General features: G+C 55.0%; 1 protein-coding gene across 11 annotated transcripts in view; it reads left to right on the forward strand.

Moving 5' to 3' along the window:
- The window catches only part of ARVCF (ARVCF delta catenin family member), a 50,158-nt gene that overhangs the window by 18,773 nt on the left and 25,385 nt on the right, over window positions 1-6,000 (forward strand). The window lies entirely within an intron of this gene.

Here is a 6,000-nt window from a genome sequence, read left to right on the forward strand (position 1 = left end):
CTGAATTCTCTTTTATCAACTCTATCATTTTCTCCTGGTTTGGAAGCAGTGCCTCAGGTTTGCTTTCTGCTACCTCACTTTATGTTGTTTTTCTCCTGAGCCCTATCTGCTGTTTGCTGCCTCTGCCGTGTTTTTCAGAATCTTCTTCATTTATGAGTATTCTTTTTCATTATAGTTTGTTCTCAATTCATCAGTTCAACACCGTCTTTAACTTTTTGAGGACACATATCAGCTATTCTCTAATATTTGTGCTAATAAATGCACTAAACATATTTCAGCAGAAGGCAGCTCTCCTGGGTCCCCTGGGTGGCAGGGTGCTACAGGGGGGTCCATTGCCCAGCCACCCCTGCCCATCATAAATAGACTTCAGTGTGTACCAGAGGGTGGGGCTGCTTGCAGACTGTGGTATCAGGAACAGGGCTGGCCTCTTGGTTGCGGGGAAGCCTTGCCAGGTGCTCAGGATAGTAATGGGGTCTGCCCAGGACCGCTGATCCTCACCAGGAGCCACGATGGCTGATGTGCTGATGCAGTACAGGGCATATTTCCCCAAGTGACGTAGAGCCAAGCCCTGTACCAAGAGAAGAAGAGAGTCCTTTGGCAGAGAGTAAAGAGTTAGAGTCAAAAGGAAAGTTTATTAGAAAATTGATAACACTCTACAGGCAGTGTGGTTTTCTCTCAGAGGCAGAGAGTGAGAAGGACAGTGAGAGAGACAGAGAGAGTAAAGGCACTGAAAGGGACCCTGAATATTCAGGGAATTCAGTTTATATGTCATTCTTTAGTTCTCATTTCCTTTGATATGGACATACAGTGAGGAAGGGGAAGAGTATGTAGCATAAAAAGGTAAGAATATGTAGAGTGAAGGGCCTGCTGGCAGTTCTCAGCCTTTAATCCAGGGTTTTAGCCATGGGGAATGACTCTTGGTTCCTGTTTCTCCTTCACAGGTGTGGAGAATGAGCTGTTAGCAATTCCAGTAGAAATATTCCTTTGTTCTGAAGGTGTTCTGGCCTGGATACAGAGCTGATCAGCATATTGCAGTCTCTGATTGTAGCTTGATTAACATTTTTAATTCTCTTGCCTCCTCCCTACATTAGAGCCAGAGTTCTACCTTCTCCTCCTCCCAAGGACCTGTCAGGACTGTCAAGCCACCCACTGCCGATATTCTGGTAGGGCAGGTGAGGCCCCAAAGGGCAGCCGTGCATGCATGTGTATGCATGATTGTGTGGGTGGCCACATGCGTGTGCCTGCAGGTGGGTTTTAAGAAGTTCCCAAATAGTCAGTAAGCCTTCTGTAGTGTTTCTGCCTCCTTGTGGCTGGGGCTGGCCACAGACAAGCTGACTCCCAGCAGGCTCTCATGTTACATGTGTGTGGGTTGGGGGAGCCAGACAGGGACACTGGGTGGGGGTGGGGTAGCGCCCCCTGACCTATCCCACTGGGTCATTTGCATATGAAAGGCAGGACTTTGCTGTTGTCTAGAGGTTGGTAGTGTCTGGACCTGTTGCCATGGGCACTCAGAGCTTCAAGAACAGCAGAGCTGGCTCCCAGGCAGGGGAGGGGGGCTGGAAGCAGCAAGACTGGCATTCAGCTGAGCTTCTGGGAGGGAAGGAGTGTCCCTAAGGGCCCTACGAGAAGCCAGATCTGGCTAGAGGCCACTTGAGACTCCGGGCAAAGGCAGACCAGAGGGGATCCAGCCTTTGGAGGATGAGGAAACCCCAACATAGCTCAGCCTGGGGCCTCACCATTCAGGGAGATGAAACCTGGGGTTCAGCTGGATCACCTGCGGCCCCAGAAGAAGATGAGTGGGTCAGGAGCAAAGCTGGAAGGGCCTGGAACCTCCCTCCCCAGAGCATACCTACCTCTGATCCATTCAGAACCAGCTAGCCACGGCCACTCTGCCTCTGCCCACAGGCTCTGGAGGGTCATCCTGACACCTGTGCTGCTTGTTGGCCTGGCCCCGCTCACTGGGCTGTGTGTGGGTGCTGTGCAGGCGAAGCCCATTGGAATCTCCCTGCTTGAGTCCCCAATGTTGTTCCCTGATGAGGGAATGAGGGCCAGTTTCCCCATAGATCTCACTCTTCCCAGAGAATCTTCTTCTGGGGCTGCAGGCGATCCAGCTGAACCCCAGGTTTCATCTCCCTGAATGGCGAGGCCCCAGGCTGAGCTATGTTGGGGTTTCCCCATCCTCCAAGCATCCCTTCCTTCTACGGCTCCTATTCAGGGTCAGTGGTCCTGGGCACACCCTATTACTGTCCCGAGCACCAGGCAAGGCTGTTCCCCCACCAAGAGGCCAGTCCTGTTCCTGATACCACAGTCTGCAAGCAGCCCGAGCCTCTGGTACACACTGAGGTCTCTGTGACAGGCAGGCGTGGCTGGACCATGGATCTTGGACAGAAGCACCCAGCCTGCACAGACCCTCCTGTAGCACCCCAGCACCCAGGGCAGATCCTGCCACCCGGGGGACCCGGGAGAGCTATCTTCTGCTGAAATATGTTTGTCTGATATTGCTGATAATGGTCTGTGCAGGCACATCCAGCTGCTGGAGAAAGTGTCAGCAGCCAGCAGGAATGCCGACAGGAAAGCTAGCCAGGAGGGTGAAGTGGAGGCCAATGTAGGGATGCAGGGGGTGCTTGCTGACTCAGAGGGACACTACTGTGTCCGGATGGCCCCTTGCCCCTCCCTGGGACCTGTGTGGATCTCTCTACAAAGGGATGGATCACTCCTGGAGCCAGCACCATCTTGTGCTGCCGCCTGGGGCCATGATCCCCCAACCCCAGGGGCTTAGTTAGCAAAGCTGTAGTGGGTCAGACTGAGGTCACTTTGGGAGGGCCGGTCAGGCAGGGTGCCCAGCATTCAGGGGCTCTGCCAAGTGCTTGGTCAGCAGCAGTCAGGGTGGGAGGGACCTGTAGGCTAGGACAGGGTGGGGCTCCATGGCTGAGGCCACCTCCAGGGCAGGGAGTAGGGGGCTGCCAAGGTGAGCTTGCCTGACTCTGGAGCTGGAGCCCAGATAGTGCAGACACACTTGGAGCGGGGGACTCTGTGCTGGTTCCCTGTCGTCATTCCCTGGACCCACATTGCCCTCAGGGTCCCATCTCCCCAGGCCACAGAGTGGTTCCCTTCTGTCTAGGCCTAGCTAAATTCTCCCCAGGGCAGGCAGGCAAAGGCAGAGGTATGGGGGTGAGGTAGTTATAGCAGGGAAAGCCAGGCCAGAGAAGGGAGGGCCAAGTGTTGGCCGGACTCCATGCACAGCCCCTTCAGCAGCCCTGGTCTCAGACCTCCAGCCATCTGACCTACCCGCCTGGCCTGCCAGGAGGACTTCCTGCCTCCAGTTCCCACTGGGTACTGAGCGCAGTGTGTTGTGGGGGGAGTGTGCAGGGAGGTTGTCTAGTGAGGCGGGAGTGTTTCCGCTGCCTGTGCCTTTTTCCATTTATCTATGCAGAGTGCACTTCTTGTTAGAATGATGGGGAAGACAGTGGCAAGTCCCCTAGTCCCCAGCAGTCACTCCTCAGGACCGTGGGGCTTGTCCCAGGGACCCTTCCATGGGCAGCTGGGGCAGGTGGCTGTAGGGATATCCCAGCCCCTAACCCTAGGACTCTCCTGCCCCAGTTTCCCTGGCTCTGTAATGGAGGGGGGAGAGGAGCTAGGCTGAGGGGCCCCTGTCTCACTCCCCCCTCCCTCAGAGGCTTATTGGCCACAGGCTCCCAGGGGCTGCACCACCATGGCCCCTCAAAGGGGCTTTGTACCACCACAAAGAGGCTCTGTCCCTCCTTAAGAATCCTGGGTGTTGCCATGGTGACAGAGGGAGAGAAGGGGGTTCACCTTGTGTGGGGAGGAAAGGGCATTCCAGGCAGAGGGCACTGGTGCACACAGGCCAGTGGCCAGTGTGGGTGCTGGCTATACTGCCCAGCTGTGACCCTCAGCTTGACTAGACAGCTGCCCTTTCTATGCCTTGGTGGGGCCATCAGGGCATCACACAGATCCCTTGGCCCCTCGATTCGGGCTGGGCTCCCAGGCCCTAGTTGCTGTTGGATCTGTCTGGGTTTGATCCCAGCCTGGCTGTGAGCCTCAGGCCCTTTGGGAATGCCTTGGTCCCTGTGCCCAGGGACCGGTCCCTTGGCCTCTTTGCTGGGGAAATCTGATTTCTAGAGCAGTGAGGTTCTGAGTCTGGGCCCTCATAACTGTCCCCACATGTTGCTCTGCTCTTCCTAACATGGATGAGGGGTGGTGAGTGGGACTCTGCCGGAAGGTTTGGGGGAGCCACACAGGTCACCTTGCAGTCTGGGTGCCCATTGGGGTAGGTGGTGGAGGCAGCAGGTCAGCCAATTCTATACAGTGGGGCACCTTGGGACTCAACCCCTCTCTTAAAGGCCAGGCTTCCCGTTCATGGTTGGGGCTGGAGTGGGTGGGTTGCCAGTGCAGGTGAACAGAGAATTGTAACTGCCAGCCTCTAGCCCTCCCTGCCTGGAGCCCCATGGCTCCTCAACCCTGGAGCTTTGGGTCCTTGGGGGGCCCCTGAGTTGGCTGTTGCAGGGACCTCAGAGAAGGTAGGTCCTCGCTGCTCAAACCCACACTCAGAGCCTGTAGAGGATAGCCCTCAGGCTGCAGCTGCAATCTGCGTCAAATGCAGAAGAGGCAGTGAGGGTGCTGCCCTGAATCCCATCCAGAAGCCTGGAGAACTGCTGTCCATCTCCATCCCATGAGCCCTCACAGATGAATCTCAGGGAACCAAGGAGACTTGAGAGATGCCACAGATGGCACAGGAAGCACAGTCTATGACCTGCCCCCGTGGGAATCTCAGGCTGAAACCCTTTAAGGAGTTCCTGTGGTGGCTCCCTGTGGCTTGGGCTTCCCATGGAGGAGGGGCAGCAGCTGGGATGCTCACCTGCCCTGGCCTGCCACTGTCACATGGACCTGCAGTCCCTTGGCCACTCCCCAGCCCCAGCCCTGGCCCCTCCCCAGCCCCAGCCCTGGCCCCAGGCTCTCAGCTCCTTAGACCTCAATTTCCCGGGCACCCAGAAGTGTCCTTGCCTTAACCTGACCCTGAGCTTGCTGTGTCGGTCCTGCCCAGATCCCCAGGTCCTCCTGGAACACTTGCCCAGGGCCGCCCCCCGCCACCTGCCTTGGCTGATGAGTGCTTGACCTAGGGCACCCCATTAACATAAGGCAAGAAACTCTTGGGAAGAATATCTTCTGTTCTCCCTGCACATGGGAGTCATCTTCCATGTGATCATGGGATGTGTGCTGCTGGGGGTCCATGTGGACAGCCTGGAGGCAGGAGGAGGTCACTAAGGAACCATCTCTGTCTGCCCTCCATCCTCACCATGGTGTCTGGTACAGTGTGGCAGAGGCGCTTCCTCTGCTGAGGTAATCTGATTTCCAGGATGAATGCAATTATGGCTCTCCCCGCTCCCTGAAAATCCTGCTGCTTCATTTGGATGGGTGGTGACACAGCCCAGGCCCCTCAGCCTCCTCGCTCGCTTGGCAGCCAGCTGGGTTGGGTATCTACTTTTGCCATCTCGTTCTTACATTCTTATTATAGCAGGAGAGTAGCTTGAGGGCCAGGAGCCACTGCAACCTAAGAAGCATTCCTATCAGTCTTTTCTGTGCTCTTGCACATGCTCGTGATTGTTTCTAAGCTTATTGCTTTGCATCTTGTCTCTCTGGCCACATCCCTTCTTCATGATCTTTACTCACTTTGAGTTGGGGTTTTGGTTTTTCCTATTGATTTATAAGAGCATCTTATAGACAAAGGATATCACTTTACTGCTGGATGTTGCGAAGACCTGATTGCAATGTGTCGGTTGTCTTTTGGTTGTCTTTATGTCTTTTTCTCCTACTTTCTATTGTGAAAAATTAGAAACACACAGAACTAGAGAGACTAGTGTGACACAGTCCCATGTGCCCCTCATCAGCTTCTGCTGTGATGAAGTCACGGTCTAGAAGTAAAGTCTTTTATCTGAAACGCTCACATGTACTGCTCTAAATGGTGTCAGTTAAAAAAAAAAA

The sequence above is a fragment of the Pteropus medius genome, unplaced genomic scaffold (assembly GCF_902729225.1).
Source record: "Pteropus medius unplaced genomic scaffold, Ma_sr-lr_union100, whole genome shotgun sequence".
Lineage (NCBI taxonomy): Eukaryota > Metazoa > Chordata > Mammalia > Chiroptera > Pteropodidae > Pteropus > Pteropus medius.